The sequence below is a fragment of the Maniola jurtina genome, chromosome 8 (genome assembly GCF_905333055.1).
Source record: "Maniola jurtina chromosome 8, ilManJurt1.1, whole genome shotgun sequence".
Taxonomy (NCBI): Eukaryota; Metazoa; Arthropoda; class Insecta; order Lepidoptera; family Nymphalidae; genus Maniola; species Maniola jurtina.
The window spans coordinates 12,217,246-12,236,374 of NC_060036.1; the positions used below are offsets into that span (position 1 = coordinate 12,217,246).

A 19,129-nucleotide genomic window follows, 5' to 3' on the forward strand; every position below is an offset into this window, starting at 1 on the left:
GAAATAGCAGTACAAAACTAGAAAGATGTGTAGTGTAGAATGTTCATAGGCGGCCGTAATCACTTAACATCAGGTGACTCGCCTGCTCCTTTGCTCGCAATTTTTTTGAAAATGTAGCATTTGCCATTTAGATATTGTACACAACAGCAGTAACCGCAATATCAGGTTCTGTTACACAGCTTTAGAGATAATTTTATTTGCAGGAATTAGGGAAATATTTCATTGTAAGTCTCTACATTAGTGCTGCCTAAAGAAAAAACTAAAATCAATTAAAGTTTAATAAATCTATAAAAAAATACTCTTAATCTTAATAATCTTTTTCATGAAAACTTATTGACTAAGGTGAGATCGACAGACTAATTGCGATCGATATAAAGTTGATTTATAGGTCTCAAGTTGTTTCCTGACCCTTTAGATTTAGTTATTTAAAATAACCAATGTTTGTGTACCAATACCAAAACTTACTTTAACAAACTGACAAAATGAATACCAAGAACACAACATTCTAAACTCAACTGTTAAAATACATATGGCAATACAGAGTTCTTAAACAAAAATATTTTTTAACTTGCAATAAAAAATAAATTATAGGACAGTATTATATGTATTACTGAACCGATTGGGATGTTCAATGAAAAGTACTTACAAAATAAAATGTTTTAATTTTCTGTTTCAAAGATATAAAAATGTACATAATGATGAATTTTAGATGTATGAAGTTTACCTAGATTTCTATTTCACGATGACATCCGGCTTTGGTAGTAGTGAGTCTACAGGCTCGTTCACACGGGCTGCGTAAGCGTTTCGTAAGCGTAGACGTAGCGTGTACCATTGCGTTGTAATGTATGGAACTGTATGAAACATGGCACACCGCTTACGTAAAGCGTAGATGTATGCGTAACCCGGTGTGTTAGGGGTTTACGCGCGTCACTACGCACGTGTCACGTGTACGCAATTGGTGTGAATCGGCCTTAAGCGTTGTCGCATTTGTGTGCGTAATGAAATCGCGTTATCGCGGTCGAAACTGAACGCCACGCACACTACAAGAAAGTGTACGTGTGCACTCATACAAACATAGCCTAGCGGTCTTCGTGAAATAGAACAGCTGTAATACCCATCAGGTGGGCGAATCCGGCGCTTGAGCCAGTGCACGCGCAGCCCCAGCTACGTGGCGGGATGGATCCCCTGACTGCCTCCACACCACATGCTATGCCGTCATCCTCTTTGTTACTGTGTAGCCTTTACATCTCCCGCACACCACAAACTTTTCATCGGCTGATAGTGCAGTTGGGCCTTTAGACAAAAACAGGAGCTGGATTAGGAGTATTTTCGTTGCGTCTTGTGTAGCAGCGTGGTGCAAAAATAAAAGGACTGCTCACATAGTTTCATTGTATATTTACAATATATATTACATGGGCCGTATTTACAACATGTGCCGTATTTACATTTGAAACTATGGAAAACGAGGGCCAGAGCTTGATGCTCGTCCGAGGTGTTTCAGTCTTGATATCTCTGGAGTGAATGTGGCCCCCGGAGTTCGCCCAGGCGAGCAGGATTTTCGAATTGTTCCGAATTCAAATGGCGTTCTAAGTGGCAGTTGCAAAGTGCAATGTTTTCTTCGCAGCTGCCAGCATTAGAAGAGTACGCTCGTAGAAGCGCCAACGGGACTCGGGCCTTCAGCTAACTTTATACAAGCGTAAATGGCATAAAAGCTTTTATAAGACTTTGACTCATTTATCTCGGGATTATTTTCGGTGCGTTATTGTACGCTCCTAAAAGCGCCATGGGGATTCAAGCCTTAAACATTCTCGTACAAGCATAAACGCGCATAAAACTTATAGAACTTTTGACTCGTTGACCTCGGGGAGTATTTTTTCGCTCCTACAAGCGCCTTGGTTCTCGATCCTTCGCTTAACGGTTTCCGCGAACATGCGCGTGTTCGCATGTTCATGAAACGCGCACGTAAGTACATCATACGAACTTATACGCATCAAAAATACGCCTAATCCTGAGCGTACTTTGTGACTTTACTCGGACTTTACTAAGAGCTAAAATGAGACAAGAGTTATGTCTCTGACATCTGTCTCGTTTAAATTTTAAGCAAGGTAGTTATGTCTTTGTAAGCCCGTCTCGTTTAAACTATGTACAAAGTGCGGGCAATCATTGTCGAATTATACTCCATAAATCTTACTGTACCTAAGCGTAAGTTTTCAAGTTAATAAAACGTGGGACGGGAGTTGCGTTAACCCGTTGTGGGATTATCAGTTATGGCCTTCAATACGAAATGATGTACTTGTCACCTTAGTTGACTTGAAAAGTTACATGAGGCCTCTGCTGTTATCTGTCAAAGACTAAAACTGTCAAAAACTATCGACTGGCCAAAAATTTGTGGTCTGTGGGGTGTATATTACATTAGTCTGTTCTATTTTATCTGATATGATTTTTTTGTGAATTAAATGGATTTAGATGCCTCAACAAAATACTCGTAAATACTTATCACCAATTAGAGTGTTGCACAATAGCTCTTTAAATCTATCGATATTTGAACAACAGTTGAATAAATCGTGTCTTGCTTGCCAGCGTGCCCTTAGACTTTATATTTGTCATTTTTATTAGCAATTGAGCTTAAATATATTTATAAATGTATTAATTTTTTCGTAGATGAATTTATTTTATGACGCGACAAATTATAAAATTGCTAATAATGAGCTTAATGTAAAATGTATATTATTGCATTATCTTAAGATGACGTCAACGGTGCTGTAAGCGTTGCTCTATAGTCGATGCTGAAATGAATTAATATTTACGACACATGTATGATAATTTACATAATTAATCAAAAATTATGACTAATACTATCTAATTACTTTATTACTTAAGTTTATTGACTACACATTTACAAAGATACGGTATTGACGAAAAAAATGTATGCTCGATGAAAGAATATTGTGCGCTGACAAGAATTATGATTTTATTTTGTAACCAGAGATCATGGAATATCGATAACGCAACTAGATGGCAGGCCCATCACTAGTTGTAAATGAAAGGTTTAACCCGTCAGAAATATCTGTGCATCGATGACGTCACGGTGGGAATACTGTAAGAAGAGTGACAAAAATGAAAATTCCAAATACATATACAATTCAAATTTTTAATTAAATTAATTTGACACAAAAGAGGCCAAAATGGTGATTTCTATTTTTGTTTCTATTTTACCTTCACAGACATACACCAGCCATCCTCTAGAAAATTTAAAAGCTAAGTAAATAATTAAAACCATTTATTTACAATATAAGCAAGATAGAAAACGTCATCAAAAAACGTCCTAAGGGCGTTTTGACAGATTATGTGTTTCCATAAAATAAATTAAAATTGACTGCTCGTTCGAATTTAGACCTTATTTTGACAAATAAAGTGCGATTGTAACTGACAAAACCTGTAAGTGATCTTTAATCGCATGAATACTTGTTTCGAACACTGGCGTAAAATACTTGAGTTAGTTATAATAATGGCGTGAGATGGACAGATATTCATGACGAGTTATTAGTACATTACGATACGTGTGACTTAATTAACCAATTAATGCACGGCGTGACTTAGTCATGCATTAGTCGATTATATCGCTACGCTCGGACGCTAAACGCCGTGCATTCATACTAAGGCTAAGTTACGAGTATCGTATACTATTTTGCTATAGCTAGTGTGACCTAAACTTTCACCGCACGGATTAATGCACGTTTAGGTCACGCAATGCTATGTCAGTTTTAGTACACGGCGGTAAAATCATAAATCGTGTTACAAATTGATTGTTTCGTAAGTTCATAATATAATATTAATTCTAATTCTAGTGTGCTAATGAAATCGTATTAATTTTAATCATTAATTAATTAAATAAATTGTAATATATGTTTAGACTGCACATTCCATTAATGCATAACAGGCTTCTCTATTTAATTTTTTTTTAACTAATTTTATAATCTTAAGTCCATTTAAGTTTTAACATAATAATACATAATACTTATAATATGTATCTGAGCTATCAAAAGATATCTAACATTACTTTGTCCTATTTTTTTTTTAAATAAATCAGACCAAGTTCTGTTTATTTAATTTTTTGTTATTTGCAACGAGCCTACAAAATTTTGTATATTTGGACAACAAAATTAACCAGAAAATAATATTCTTTATTGGGAGCACATTCTTTATAACAGGGTCATCTATTTCACAGAAATATAGGGAATCGAATCCAATGTTCAGAGTATTTGTATCGATAAATGAATCGATTTTATGTATGATGCGATTCGAGCGACATTATGGCTGAAATTATAGAGTGTACTTTGACTTTGGTCAGACATAAGAGAGTTAAAGAAGAAAGAGTTTGTAAGGGGTATTAATGTCTCATTGCCTTAAGTCTGAGCAGAGTCAAATTATAGTCTAATCTATCAAAATAGAATATATAGTGTGATGGACAAAGTATATAAAAATGTCATTACTCAAAATACTGCCAATTGATTAACAGTATTGAAGAGAAGTCATGTTTTGTATCAATGGATTTTAATTTTTTAACATTTTCAATAAAGCACTAGGTTTTCGCCGTGCGCTAGAATTTCTCTGAAAGCTTTTATACGCTGCGATTTGATGACTAAAGATTATATTAGTGGTGTGATAAAACTTACGTCATTTTTTTTTAATCCACGTGAACTGTTAAGTCATATCTGCGTGAGTTGTAAAAATCGTTTACGTTCACGCGAGAGTGAAATATTTTTACGTTTACATGGGATAATTTACGTCCACGTGAAATGTGACAATATTTTTACGTTTACCTATGTGAGATGTTGAGATACGTCTGTGCGATTTGTAAAATATTTTCACATCCGCGAGTACTATGAAATATGTTTACGCGAGTTGTCCACGTGAGCTGTGAAAAATTTTTTGCGTCCACATGAACTGTGAAGTATTTCTACATATTTCACGTTTACGTGAGCTGTGAAATATTTTAATATCTACGTGAGTCATGACATATTTTGCGGGTGCAACCTGCGTACTGTGAAATATATTTACGTTTACGCAATACGCAAATTATGAACTTCTTTTGTGTCCACGTGAGTTGTAAAGAAAACGAGTAATTTTATCGATATCATGTCTAAAAGTTTTCTAGCTTACAGTAACCTTTTGCTTTCTTGAAATTAATATTTGCTTACCTTTTAAATTGTAACTTTATGTATATTTGATAGTGAATCTACTGGGGAATGGCAGACTAGTGTCCGTAACATTGTGATAAACATCATGTTTTTCCATTAAAAAAAAATAATTAAATATTGCTTTGTTTTTTTTTCATTATAGTTTCATTTAAGAGAGATTATTTGTATATGATTTATTTTAGATTCTTAATGTATTTTTTTTCATTGTTTTACCGAGTAATGAAATTTAAAATTCTTATGAATTGTAATTTTTTAAGTAATAATATGATGTAATAGATTTTATTTATGTGAATATAATTAAATTATGTATGGAGCATTTTGGTCCAACGAAAACCTTGACTAGTAGAGTCGCAGTTATGTAGTTTGTGACAAAAAAATCAATAAAGCACTTTCAAATTTTTAAATTTATTTTATTTTTTCTTAAGTTATTATCCTGACCGTTATTCACTTAAAGCGGAGATGTATTTAGCGGACCAATCAGATTATCGATAGATGATGTGAAAGAGTCGATAAAGTCGATTATCGATCAATAATTTGATTGATTTGCTAAACACATACAAGTGTGTCTGTAGTAGAATGCACATAGGCACCTATGATATAGGATGAAATTTAATCCCATTTTATCGACGACAAACAAACCAAAACATGAGTGGCCTATGACGATAAAACAGTAGTAGGTACCCACTACCTATTGATTGTAAATGACAGGCAATGATGAAATACAAATTAAAACAAAAAATTACCACCACTTAAAAAAGAAAGAGCAGATTTTGTAGACTTTATTCTTGATTGTCAAAATAAAGCCAATTACCCTTAAAAGCAAACCACACCTGCGCACGCGCACAAACTATATTATTTAAATGCTGAGGTACCTATGCGAGTGGTTCGTGTGCGTGAATTTTGCATAAATCACTGCAAGTTTTTGAGTTATTTGGGATTGGGTACCAATATGATATTATATACGCCTTCGTGACATGCATGGTACGTGCGCGTGCGCAGGCATAAATCCACATTATTTTTTATAACTTCAAGAAGCCTATTCTATATTGTAGGAATTAGCTTTTCAATCTTGCTTTGGTTCAATCCATGTTCACTGTTCAGACAGTAGGTAGACCTATTTTTTTTTGTGGTGTACCTCCAGTAAAAGAGTTTTTCTTCATTCATTCATTCATGTTTCCAAGACAGCAGCTCGTCAAGCACAGCCTCCATGTCAGGGTTGCCACCAAGGCGAACTACCTGGAATTTGACAAAAATACTAGGTTAGGTGTTAGAATGGCGACCTTGCTCCGGAAAGCGCGGCGTTGGAAGACCCTAGGTAGACAGACGACAATATCAAATTAAACCTACATAATGTTTCAATTTAATTAATGCTTGCTTTTAAGGGTTCCGTACCTCAAAAGGAAAAACGGAACCCTTATAGGATCACTTTGTTGTCTGTCTGTCCGTCCGTCCGTCCGTCGTGTCTGTCAAGAAACCGATAGGATACTTCCCGTTGACCTAGAATCATGAAATTTGGTAGGTAGGTAGGTAGGTCTTATAGCACCGGGTCGGTTTTTTATACCTATGCGTATTTCCAGGGATTCGGAGCGGATGAGTGCGTAATCGCTCTAAAGGGTACCCAATTTACTTACCTCCGCCCTTATGCGTCGGTCCAGATCCTCAAGCACGTCTCGCGTGTACTGCAAGCTGCCGGCTTTCTCCAGCAAAGACACGCAGTACTTCTTCAGCTTTACGTCTTCAGTTCTTTGTCGAAGAATGTCTGCAACGTCATCAGAAACTAGCTTACGCCCCTGACTTCGTCCGCATTAACTACAAATTTCAAACCCCTATTTTACCCCCGGATTGAATTTTCAAAATCCTTTGTTAGTAGATGTCTATTGTCTACGTCATAATAGCCTTTCAGCTCGATCCGTCCAGAAGTTTGAGCTGTGCGTCGATAGATCAGTTAGTCAGTCAGTATTTAGATTCTCTATTTGTGTGGTCTATCAACTGTTCAACAGGGACATTTCCGAAACTAGCGCCCCGAGTAGACTGTCGATAAAATCAATGTTTAGAGTTCCGTACCCGAAGGATGTCAATAGAAGCCTATCACTAAGCCTTAGCTGTTCGTCCATCCGTCCGTCTGTCTGTCAGCGAGCTGCATCTCATAAACCGTATTGCTAGAGTTGAAATTTTCAGATTTTTACTAGGTATGTAATAATAATAATAATAATAAATACACTTTATTTGCACAACCACAAGAAGGATTACATTAAAGAATACACAAGTGTAAATTAAAAATTTATAACACCCCCGACGATCCAAAGTATTTGAGTTTTCCAAAACATCATTTTCAAATAAATAATTATGTATTTAGGCAACGTCCATCTTGACAGCTTGACATTTGTCTATTGACATAATATTATGAACCTAACGGTTATCTAACCTTCTTTTCTACAAGAAAACTAGAAAAGAGCTGATAACTCTTAAACGGCTGAACCGATTTTTTTAGATTATAGCTAAGAACACTCTCGATCAAGGCACCCTTCAAACAAAAAAAACTAAATTAAAATCGGTTCATTCGTTTAGGCGCTACGATGCCACAGACAGATACACAGATACACAGATACACAGACACACAGATACACAGATACACACGTCAAACTTATAACACCCCTCTTTTTGGGTCGGGGGTTAAAAACACAGACAGAGGGAAGATACATAAGGCGGCCTTGTCGCTAATTAGCGATCTCTACCAGGCAACCTTATGTAACTATAGCAACAAATAATAAAAATTGCAAAATGACCACATACAATACATAATCTTGTGGGATAGTGCGGAACCCTTCGAGTGCAACTCCAACTCGCACTTGACTGGTTTTTTATTATTTACCTATTTTATATAACAAAGATAAGTATTTAACTAAATAATAATCTAAAAACATCGATGGTCTGAAAAGGCACCAACTTACTTAGAATTTCTGCTTTTTCTGGTGTATTCATCGCGTGTATGATCGGCAAACTAAACTTTCCCTCTGTTAAGTCTTCGCAGAAAATGGCGTCCTTAGGTGGCTTAAAAAAAAAGATGGCTTAAGATTTCCCCCCCGTCAAAAAAAAAAAAAAGGTGGCTTAAAAAATACAAGGCTATGTAACTAAGGGAGTAGACTGGCACAACTTTCTTTTTATTCTAATCGATGGTACTATTTATCGTATTTTTACATTTAATGTTCCCTAGAAGGCATATTTAATCCATACTAACTAGTATTATAAATGTGAAAGTATCTGGTCTGTTTGTCTGCTACATTTTCACGGCCCAACAGTTTAACCGATTCTGACGTTTGGTGCACGGCCAGCTTATATCCCGAGGACGGACATAGGCTACTTTTTATCCCGGAAAATCAAAGCGTTCCCACTGGTTTCCTAAAGACCCATCTGCTTAGCCGATTTTATGAAATTTGTTACCGAGGTAGGTTGCTTCCTTGTAATTGACGTACGCGACTTTTTATCCCGAAAAATCAAACAATTCCTACGGGATCTTTAATAACCGAAATCCACGCAGGCGAAGTCGCGGGCATACTCTAGTTCTAATTATATTATTATTAAAGAGCTGGTTCTTACCTGTTTATTGTCTAATTCTGGCCACTCTTCTAGAGCCTTAAAAACGAAAACAACATAGATGATCGGTATATTATTATAGGAGATGGTGGTAGAGTTTTGGTGTGGTATGTATCATTGTAGGTTGTACCTACTGGAATAAAGTCAGGAGAAGTAACCCTAGCGCTTTCAATACAAACGTAGTTTGGTTCTAAATTGAATAGTAATGAATCAAACTCAATGTAGGTATACTTACCTAGACCCGTTCTGAAAAAAAAATCTGTCTGTGATTTGTCAGATTTTTTACAAAATAGTTTGATTAAGATTGAGTTTGATTCAAAACATATTCAAAATATTGATTGATATTCAAAATATGAGAACCAAACTACGTTTGTATGGAAACCGCTGGATAGCGCTAGGGTTTGGTATTTGAATTTATTTTAAGCCAATTTAATTATTTTGATATAATTTAGTATACCTACCTACCTATATCCACAATAGTAAATATCATGATCGGATATCTCATATCGCTAACACTATCAATCCAGATTCCAGATCTTAAGTTAGGTACTTAAGAGAGCTCTCTCCGTCACTCGTTTCATACCATCGTAGTTCCAATTTCATTTGAATATTAAGCAACCAAAGTCCATGAAATTTTGCAGACATATTCTAGAAACTAATATCTATGTCTGTGGTTTTCCAGATTTCCGTTAAAATATTCGGTTTCAAAGTTACGCGGCCTTAAAAATTTTCATACAAATCTTTGAGCCCCTGTAATTTTAAAACTACATATTTTAAAAAAAATCTAAAACACCACAGACACAGATATTAGTTTCTAGAATATGTCTGCAAAATTTCATGGACTTTGGTTTCTTGATATTCAAATGAAATTGGAACTACGATTGTATGAAACGAGTGACGGAGGGAGCCCTGTTAATTAGGTAGATCTAGGTACCTCCTGTTGCGTCAGATTACAGTAGTCATCTCTAATCTGGAAGTAAACTCCGAGTTGCAGCGCCAGCTTGCTCAGATCGGCTTTATTCGCGCTGAACAGTTGCATCAAACGTACACCCAACACGAACATGTGACCAGTTTCTGAAAAAGAAATACCATCATCACCATCATCATCTATGAGCCTCATAAGAAAGATCAGAGTCGCTCAGCAGGCTATGGAGAAAGCTATGCCAGTAGTTTCTCTACGAGATCAAATCTGAAATGAGGAGATCCATAGAAGAACCAAAGGGCTGCTTTTCCACCAGAGATGTGCTATGCTACGTTGCTATGGATGCGTTTGATATACACCAATCATACTTAGTTTCCGTACTTCAAAAGGAAAAACGGAACCCTTATAGGATCACTTTGTTGTCTGTCCGTCCGTCCGTCCGTCCGTCGTGTCTGTCAAGAAATTCTATAGGGTACTTCCCGTTGACCTAGAACCATGAAATTTGGCAGGTAGGTAGGTCTTATAGCACAAGTAAATCCGAAAACTGTGAATTTGTGGTTACGTCATTAAAAAAATAATTAAAATGTGTTTAAATTTTCAAAGTAAGATAACTATACCAAGTGGGGTATCATTTGAAAGGGCCTGCACCTGCACATTCCAATGAATTCAGATTTTTATTTATTTTTATGCATAATAGTTTTTGATTTATCGTGCAAAATGTCGGAAAAAATACCCGAGTACGGAACCCTCGGTGCGCGAGTCTGACTCGCACTTGTCCGGTTTTCCCTATCGAGTCACATACCCAGACTAACAGTCTGACTCGTCAGAAATTCTAGTGGATTAAAAGATAACTACTAGTAACTTGTGATTGGATGTTATAACGGATGGGCCATGAAAACAGACGGACAGACAAACTTTTGCATGTATAAATATTATAATGGATTAAACTTACTTTGTTCGAGCATACTTTTGTATTCTGCCCTCCTCAAGCTAAAACGTCGTTAACCAACATTTGGTCAAATTTGACTTTTTAACACTATCTTACTCAGAATTTTTTTTTCTATCGACCAATCTAACCGGTATTTTCCTAGCTGCTGTAGTTTTTGATATAGCAATATGAAGAACGTCGTTAAGTAACTACCTGTTTATATAATAACAATACTTAAACGTATTTAACTGACATTGCCAGTCTAAAATGTCTCTAAGCGGCGTTAATTTTTATTGCTACAAGGTTTTTTTCTTAAATTCCATAGCTTAAATGTCTTTAAACGAAAATGCTAGACTAAAATGTCTTTAATCACACATAAACGCGTTGCAGTTTAGTTATATTTTGCAAAAAAATATTGTTTCCTAGACTGTTATGACTCTATCCCGCAATACATAACTTAAATGTCTCTAACTATTTCCGCATCTCGCCAGGTTGTAACTTTATTGTGAATTAATTTAGTCATTAGTGCGCCTGAGTGCGCCTGCGAGAGCTTTCTGGAGTAGATGTGGCGCACGGGCTCAGTGTTTTCCCGCCAATTTCGTAACGATGGCGGACAAAATATAGTAAGCAAATATTTGTTTTTATAAGAGCGCGAAACATGCATTTGAAATTATTTATAGTTGCAGTCATTTAGTGTTCCGTTTTGCGACAATCATTATTTATATTTATATTAATTAATGGTTAATATTAAAATAAATCAATAATGAACTAGCTACTAGTGGCAGGAACAACAAAAAGACTCGCCGGCCGTAAGAGGCGTGTCTTTTTGTTGTTTCAAATATTTATTGTAATACTGCAAAAACTTTCATGTTTTAAAATTGTTTTTTCTATGTGTATAAAATGAAGTAGCTTTTCAGCAAGCAAACAAACTACGATTTCATAATGTTAAACTACACTCGGCGTCACAAAAATCGCACCTATCTGAAAATGAGGCTTTAACCTGTAATATTACCAAGTCCGTACATCTAACCCAAACAGTATTGATATCAATGCAAAGAACGTTTAACGACCTTTTATCAAACAATAGTTACATTTCATAAACGATATAAACCTTCTGAATACGGTACGTCAAAGAAAATGTTGCAAAAATCCTCATTATAGGGACCACGACTTGTTTGAACTTCATGGGCTATAAAATGGCCAGTATAAGTATAAAATAAGGTCATTCACCATCCAAACGTTGAAGAGGACACACGTTAACTCTAACTGCAAGAAAACTAACCCTCAAGGTGGACACTACTGCTGAAGAAGCCGCTCAAGTGGTTGTACTACTGCGATCAGGGATGCGACAATGTGATGTGGCACGGCAACTTAATTTGAGTCGTTTTTCCGTGCAGCGGGTATTCCAACGGTTTCAAGAGACTGGGGGCTACATCCGGAGGCATGGATCAGGTCAACGATGCTGCACATCCGAAAGAGACAACCGCTTTATTGTGATATCTTCTTCGCGCAATCGATTCCTTAATGTCGTTAAGCTGCAACGGCAGCCCCGAGAAGTTCGCAGAGCTACAGTGAGCACGTCTACGATTAGAAGAAGGTTGCGAGAGAAGAAAATTGCGGCCCGCGTACCTGCTAGGGGTCGGAAATTAACTGCACAGCATCGCAGGGAAAGGTTGCAATTTGCCCGTGAGCATGTCAACTGAACCCTCGACTAATGGAGGGCTGGACTCTTCTCGGATGTGACAAGAGTATCTTTATTTTGTTATGACGGGCGAAAGAGAGTGTACAGAAGACAAGGCGAACGATTTGCTCAGGCTTGCATAGAAGAAAGAGTAGAATATGGCGGAAGATCGAGCATGTTCTGGGGTGGCATGTCAATCGACGGAAATACGAACTTGTGTGTGTTTCCCGGACTGGAGGAGCTCATGAACAGGGATCACTGACTGCTCATCGGTACATAACGGAGATTCTAGACGAGCATGGGCACTTTCGGACTGACGCTCTTTCAATTGTTGTAGTTACCGTTACTTTCATTGGAAAACCTCAAATATTTATAAACAATGCTAACCTAAAACGTCGCTACGGTGCGATCTTTTGTAATAAGCCACATTTTAGTTTAGCAAGTCTCCCCAAAAAACGCTACTGTAAACAAATCATTTCTATTCTTCTAGACTAAAATGTGTTTAAATTACAAGAGCCGCATTTAAGTGTTTTGTTATTGATAGTTTTTAGGAACATAACCTAACATATAATGTCGTTAAAGTCTTTTAGAGTCATTTTACTTTAGGAATTATATAATTTTTTTAAGTTCCGTAAAAAGATAAAAAAAGTAAATGCAATCCAAGCCATAAACGTCTTAAAGGGTAATCTAACGACATTTAAGTTATGTAAACATAAGCCGTTGTTAGAAAAAATGCTAGACTAAAAAGCCAAAACTCTCCTGCTATAATTATTATTTACTCTAGAAACTTAAAAATACAGCTATTCGAAAGTGCTCTGTTTGCTCTACATTTCTATAGTTTCAAGTTTTGTATACGTTTATTAGTTATCAAATGGCATCATTTCTTTATAAATTTGCGCTTTTTTGATCATATCTCGAAACTTGGTTTTGGTAGTTAACGACACTTTAGCTTTAGGACGGCAGTATTCCTCTTCAGTTGGACACAGCAAATTCTCCCGCCAGTAAATGTCAATACCCTGACCACGAACTAACTCTAGAAATTCCTCGCTGAATATTTTCGCAGCCTGAAACAATTTAAAAAAACCGGCCAAGTGCGAGTCAGACTCGCGCACTGAGGGTTCCGTACTCGGGTATTTTTTCCAACATTTTGCACGATAAATCAATAACTATTATGCATAAAAATAAATAAAAAAATACCCGAGTCTGACTCGCACTCGGCCGGTTTTCGCACTACCTATGTGCTATGCTAATTTGGTAGCCAATTGAAATTAGGTGAGGACGACATTATTATAGTCAGGTACATACAAATACATATACAAAAATATTTATTTCATTAAAACAATTTTACATAGAACACATAGAAATTATGTGCCCATCCCAGTAAGTGCCTAGTATTACTAGTAGTATACCTACTTTGTGGCAGGTAAATAAGTAGTTTCTAATAGTAAGTACAGTGTAAACTCCATGTAACGTCACTCTATTTAACGACAAACTCCCTTAAGCGTCGAAATCAATTGGCTTCGGTTGGTTTAGCTTGTCTTTCATACCATGTTTCACTCTACATAGCATTACACCCACTCTCAATAACGACAACAATTGAGTAATAAAAAGTACCTTTTAAGTTGCTAAAATTAGTAAAAACTGCGCAGCTGTGTACGATCTATTGTCGCTTTATTATCCTAGCCCGCAATAAACTCGACTGTCGGCATCATGCATACCGAACATTCCAAGAAATTCGTTCTTTTGTTTACAAATTGGGATTGCTTGTTACGTGTACACTGTTGTTGACCATGACTCATAAGTAGGAGTCATGGATTATCTATACCTTATCATATTCTTAGTTGCTCACAAACTTTCTAGCGTTCAAATAACATTCTTTTTTATGCACATAAATAAACTTTTTCTTTTTCTAATTCTGATGTTTCTTCTCTCCATTTAACGACAACTCTCTATAACGCCATAAAATGCACAGTCCCTTCGGTGTCGTTATATAGAGTTTATACTGTAATATAAAAGTAAATTTTTGAGTTATAGTTATACAAAATTAAATAACAAATCTACTGCTAAATACAAGGTGTGTGTGTGTGTGTGTGTGTGTGTGTGTGTGTGTGTGTGTGTGTGTGTGTGTGTGTGTGTGTGTGTGTGTGTGTGTGTGTGTGTGTGTGTGTGTGTGTGTGTGTGTGTGTGAGCGTGTGTGCGGCATGTGTGTGCGTGACAGTACTTGGGATTTAAGGTGCATGAGACGGGTCTGCCCGCGTAATTCAAATTTAATTTGGTTTTTCGCAATTTGTAAACGCCAAAGTAGGCTTATGGCATTCTAATTCCGACAATGGCAGTATCAAACCAAATAAAATTTGAATTTCGCGGGCAGGCCCGTCGCTTCCACTTTAAAGCTCAATGATACATACAGCAACACTTAGCTGCATCATCCGTTCTAGCACTAGTGCGAAAACGTGCACGGCAGTGTTGATGGTGAGTGGCACTCCATACACGCAGTGCGCTGCCGGGATGCCGCGGCGCACCGTGGAGTTGTCCTGAATGTCGTCCATCCTGCTCACAGAGAGAAGACAATCTGCTAGAACGGGTCTTTACTCAGAATCAGAAGTTTGTTAAGACCGTCTAGTTGTAATCATCATCATCATCCTACTAATATTATAAATGTGAAAGTGTGGATGTTTGGATGTTTAAATGTTTGTTACTCAATCACGCAAAAACAGCTGAACGGATTTGGCTGAAATTTGCAATGGAGATAGATTATACCCTGGATTAACACATAGGCTACTTTTTATCCCGGAAAATCAAAGAGTTTCCGCGGGATTTGGAAAAACGTAAATCTCGGACGAAGTCGCGGGCATCAGCTAGTTATACTATACTTACAAGAGGCTTCCATTGTGCAGTATGTTGACGGTATTTACTATATAACGGCTTGTCTCCTCGGGTACTCGCAGCCAGTGGTTGAAGGCGAGTGCGATCTTTACGCGAATCTGCTTTGACTTGTTCTGCATCAGATGAGTGTATGGAGCTAGGATCTCCTGGAATTTTTTTATCTGACTTTACCTTACTTATATGTATTTTAAAAAACCAGATTTTTATATAAATAAAAATCTGTTTTAGAATGTACAGGTAAAGCCCTTTCATATTATGATACCCCACTTGGTATAGTTATGGCGTGTGGAAGTTCCTACAATCTGAGACCTACCTATGTCCAGCAGTGGACGTCTACCGATCGCCAACGACGATGACGAAACCTATATTCCACAAATCTCAGTCGTAAATGGTCCAATAATTTAATATTCAAAGTAGTGTAGAGACGAAAAAAGTGAATAAATTAAAAAAATTAAATGAGCCTTATCTCATTTAGACTAAAGATAAAAAAAATCATAAAGATAAGATCTTAAAAATCTTAATAAAGATTAAGAATAAAATCTTAATTAAAAAAAAAGACCATAAAGATAAAAATCTAAATGAGCCTTATTTCATTTAGATTTTTTCGTTTACAGACATAACATCATTAAAAAAAATTTAAAATGTGTTTCACTTTTCAAAGTAAGATAACTATACCAAGTGGGGTATCATATGAAAGGGCTTATTCGATTAGTATATTCTAAAACAGATTTTTATTTATTTTCATGCATAATAGTTTGTGATTTATCGTGCAAAATGTTGGAATAATTATTACCCGAGCAGGTACGTAACCCTCGGTGCGCGAGTCTGACTCGCACTTGGCTGTTTTTTTTAACCGACTTCCAAAAAAGGAGGAGGTTCTCAATTCGTCGGGATCTTTTTTTTTTTTTTATTTTTTTTTTATTTTTTATGTATGTTCCCCGATTACTCAAAGACCCCTGGACCGATTTGGAAATTTTTTTTTTTGTTTGAAAGGGTATACTGTGCAGGTGGTCCCATATAAATTTGGTGAAGATCTGATGAATATCTTCGGAGATGGAGAACAGAACTCCTCAATGGATAGGAGCAAATTGCTCGCGATCAGTGTAATAGCTTAGTAAACAGTAGGGTTTTAATTGGGCACAGCATATTATAGTACAGTAGGGCCACTAAAAATTGTGAAATAAAAAATTTTCAAAAGAAAAATAAAACCGACTTCAAAAACGACAAACACTAAAAAGTAAAAAATAACTTTTGTTTAGCTACACGTGTAATGCACCTAGGTATGAAGTCGGGCGAGCTTCACTCTTGGATTTCTAATTTTGTTTTAATATGCTCGCTCGACTTCATACCTAGGTGCATTACACGTGTAGCTAAACAAAAGTTATTTTTTACTTTTTAGTGTTTGTCGTTTTTGAAGTCGGTTTTATTTTTCTTTTGAAAATTTTTTTTGGTTTTTGAAGTCGGTTTTATTTTTCTTTTGAAAATTTTTTTTGAAAAAGAGATAATAAAGAGATTTGGAGTGGTGATAGCCTAGAGGTCAGACAAGACGTAGCCTTTACTTCCGGGAGGTCGAGGGTTCGATCCTGGGCACAGACCTCTTACTTTTGGGAGCTATCTGGGTTTTCAGCAATTAAATATCACTTGCTTAGCGGTGAAGGAAAACATCGTGAGGAAACCGGCATGCCTCAGTTTTCCAAAATATTTTAAAAGGTGTGTGAAGTCTTAATCCACATCAAGGGCCAGCGTGGTATGGCTTAAACCTTTCTCATTCTAAGAGGAGACCCGTGGACTGGCGATGGGCTGATCATGATGAAAGTTTTTTTTTTCTCTCTCGTCTGGCTTTACACTGATTAGCCAATGTCAAGTTTGTAGTTATTTACAAGTTAGGAAACTATATGTGTAAGTATTGACTTCGTCTGTGCCGGCGCCTGCAGACATGCGCGCGGCGCCCCTTTAGAGCGCTTCCCAGTCAGTTCCACCACCAATAAACACCAGCAGAACACAAAAACCGGCCACGTCTAACAAAAAAACACTCCAAAAAGTCACAACACGCGCGCCAACAAATGCCACCACAGACGAAGTCCAAGTTTGAATATAGGGGGTAATCTTTGGAACTGATGATCCAATCTAGGTATCCCCAAGTGCTCACCATATATTAATGATATATATACCTATCACGCCGATGGGAAAAAGCTAAACACATAAGTACCTACTTAGATAATAATTTGGTACCTACTTACCTTTTCTAAATGTATATTCTTGTTAATTATCTCGTCCGCCATTTCATTTAATTAATATATTATCTATCTATATAAGTATCTATGTAATTTACTAATTTAAAAATAATTTAACACGATCTACCACGCGTATACTTAAGCACAAGATTTTGGACACAATAGTGAATGTTTACATTTATATACTCATCGAAATGCTATTTAATAGCATATTATATCTAACTAGAGGATGTCCGCGACTTCGTCCGCGTGGATTTAGGTTTTTAAAGATCCCGTGGGAACTTTTGGATTTTCCGGGATAAAAAGTTGCCTATATATCAATTACAGGGACGCAAGCTACCTCAATACCAAATTTCATACAAATCGGTTAAGCGGATGGGTTTTTGGAAATCCCGTGGGAACTCTTTGATATTCCGGGATAAAAAGTAGCCTATGTCCGTCCCCGGGATATTTAGCTAACCCTGTACCAAATTTCGTCAGAATCGGTTAAACTGTTGGGCCGTGAAAAGGTAGCAGACAGACAGACAGACAGACACACTTTCGCATTTATAATATTAGTATGGATATGTATGAATGCCTACGTAACTTGGGGAGACCGAGGGGAGTTGAAACAATTTTGTAATTTTTGGTTTGTACACAAAATCTATAAACGCAAATCGTATAATTTTGCAGTCAATCGATAGCGGTGTCGACTATCTAGGTGAGTTAAACACTAGCTTTTAGGGTAGAACCTAAATAGGTAGGTATATTTACAAGTGTAAATTAAAAATTTACAACACCCCCGACAAGTGAAGGTTACAGTGACTAGAAAAGAGCTGATAATTTTCAAACAGCTGAACCGATTTTCTTGGATTATAGTAGGTATAATTATTATTCACCTTATTATTGGTGAGTGACTAGATGATGCCCGCGACTTAGTCCGCGAGCATTTTTTTTAATCGATTTGTTTTTCCGAGATATAAAGTTGCTTATTTATGTCAAGGACGCAAGTTACCTCTGTGCCTGAGTTCATATAAATCGGCTAAACGGATGGGTTTTTAAGAATACCGTGGTAACTCTATGATTTTCCGGGATAAAATTAGCCTATACTTATTATGTACTAGCTGTGCCCGCGACTTCGTTCGCGTGGAATAGTGACTTTTCGGGCAGCATATACTCTGTACGTTAAAAATGTTCGCCGTGATTCTTTAAATTGACATAACTTTTTTATTTATGAACCGATTCACATGAAATAAATATTAAATGTTAAGTGAAGCTTACTACAATATATTAGTGAAAACCCATCTAGTATCTAAATCGAATAAGCCGTTTCTGATATTAGCGTGCACAAACAAGCAGACAAACAGACAAAAAAAATTTATTACAATTTCGGGTTCGGCATCGATATAATAACAACCCCTGCTACTTTTTTTTACATATATATTTCCATTGTACAGACACCACTTTTCTACAATTTTTATCAAAATCGATTAAGGACGTATTTGCACACTTGTATAGATTTTCGGTACGCTTTGTGGCTAAAATATACTAAGTAAATTGGAACTACAGATTGCTAAAAATAGATTGGTCCTTTATCTCCAGAGATCGAGTAATTTTTTGATAAAATCATTAATTTTGATACTATAAGAACGATTTACCTTCACCTCTTCCACGCAGAATTAACGATTTAGGGTCAAGTTTAGG

The 19,129-nt window shown here is 36.5% G+C and overlaps 1 protein-coding gene and 1 pseudogene across 9 annotated transcripts in view; one reads left to right on the forward strand and one right to left on the reverse strand.

The window, feature by feature from the left end:
• The window catches only part of LOC123867734 (tropomodulin-1), a 78,520-nt gene extending 72,915 nt beyond the window's left edge, over nucleotides 1-5,605 (forward strand). For all 9 annotated transcript variants that reach the window (XR_006796482.1, XR_006796483.1, XR_006796484.1 and 6 more), the window contains one exon: nucleotides 1,122-5,605. The gene's annotated coding sequence lies outside the window, so the exon portion shown is untranslated. The remainder of the gene's footprint in view (nucleotides 1-1,121) is intronic.
• Nucleotides 5,606-6,242: 637 nt separating this feature from the next.
• LOC123867715 lies at nucleotides 6,243-17,574 on the reverse strand (annotated as a pseudogene).
• Between the last annotated feature and the right edge of the window lie 1,555 nt (nucleotides 17,575-19,129).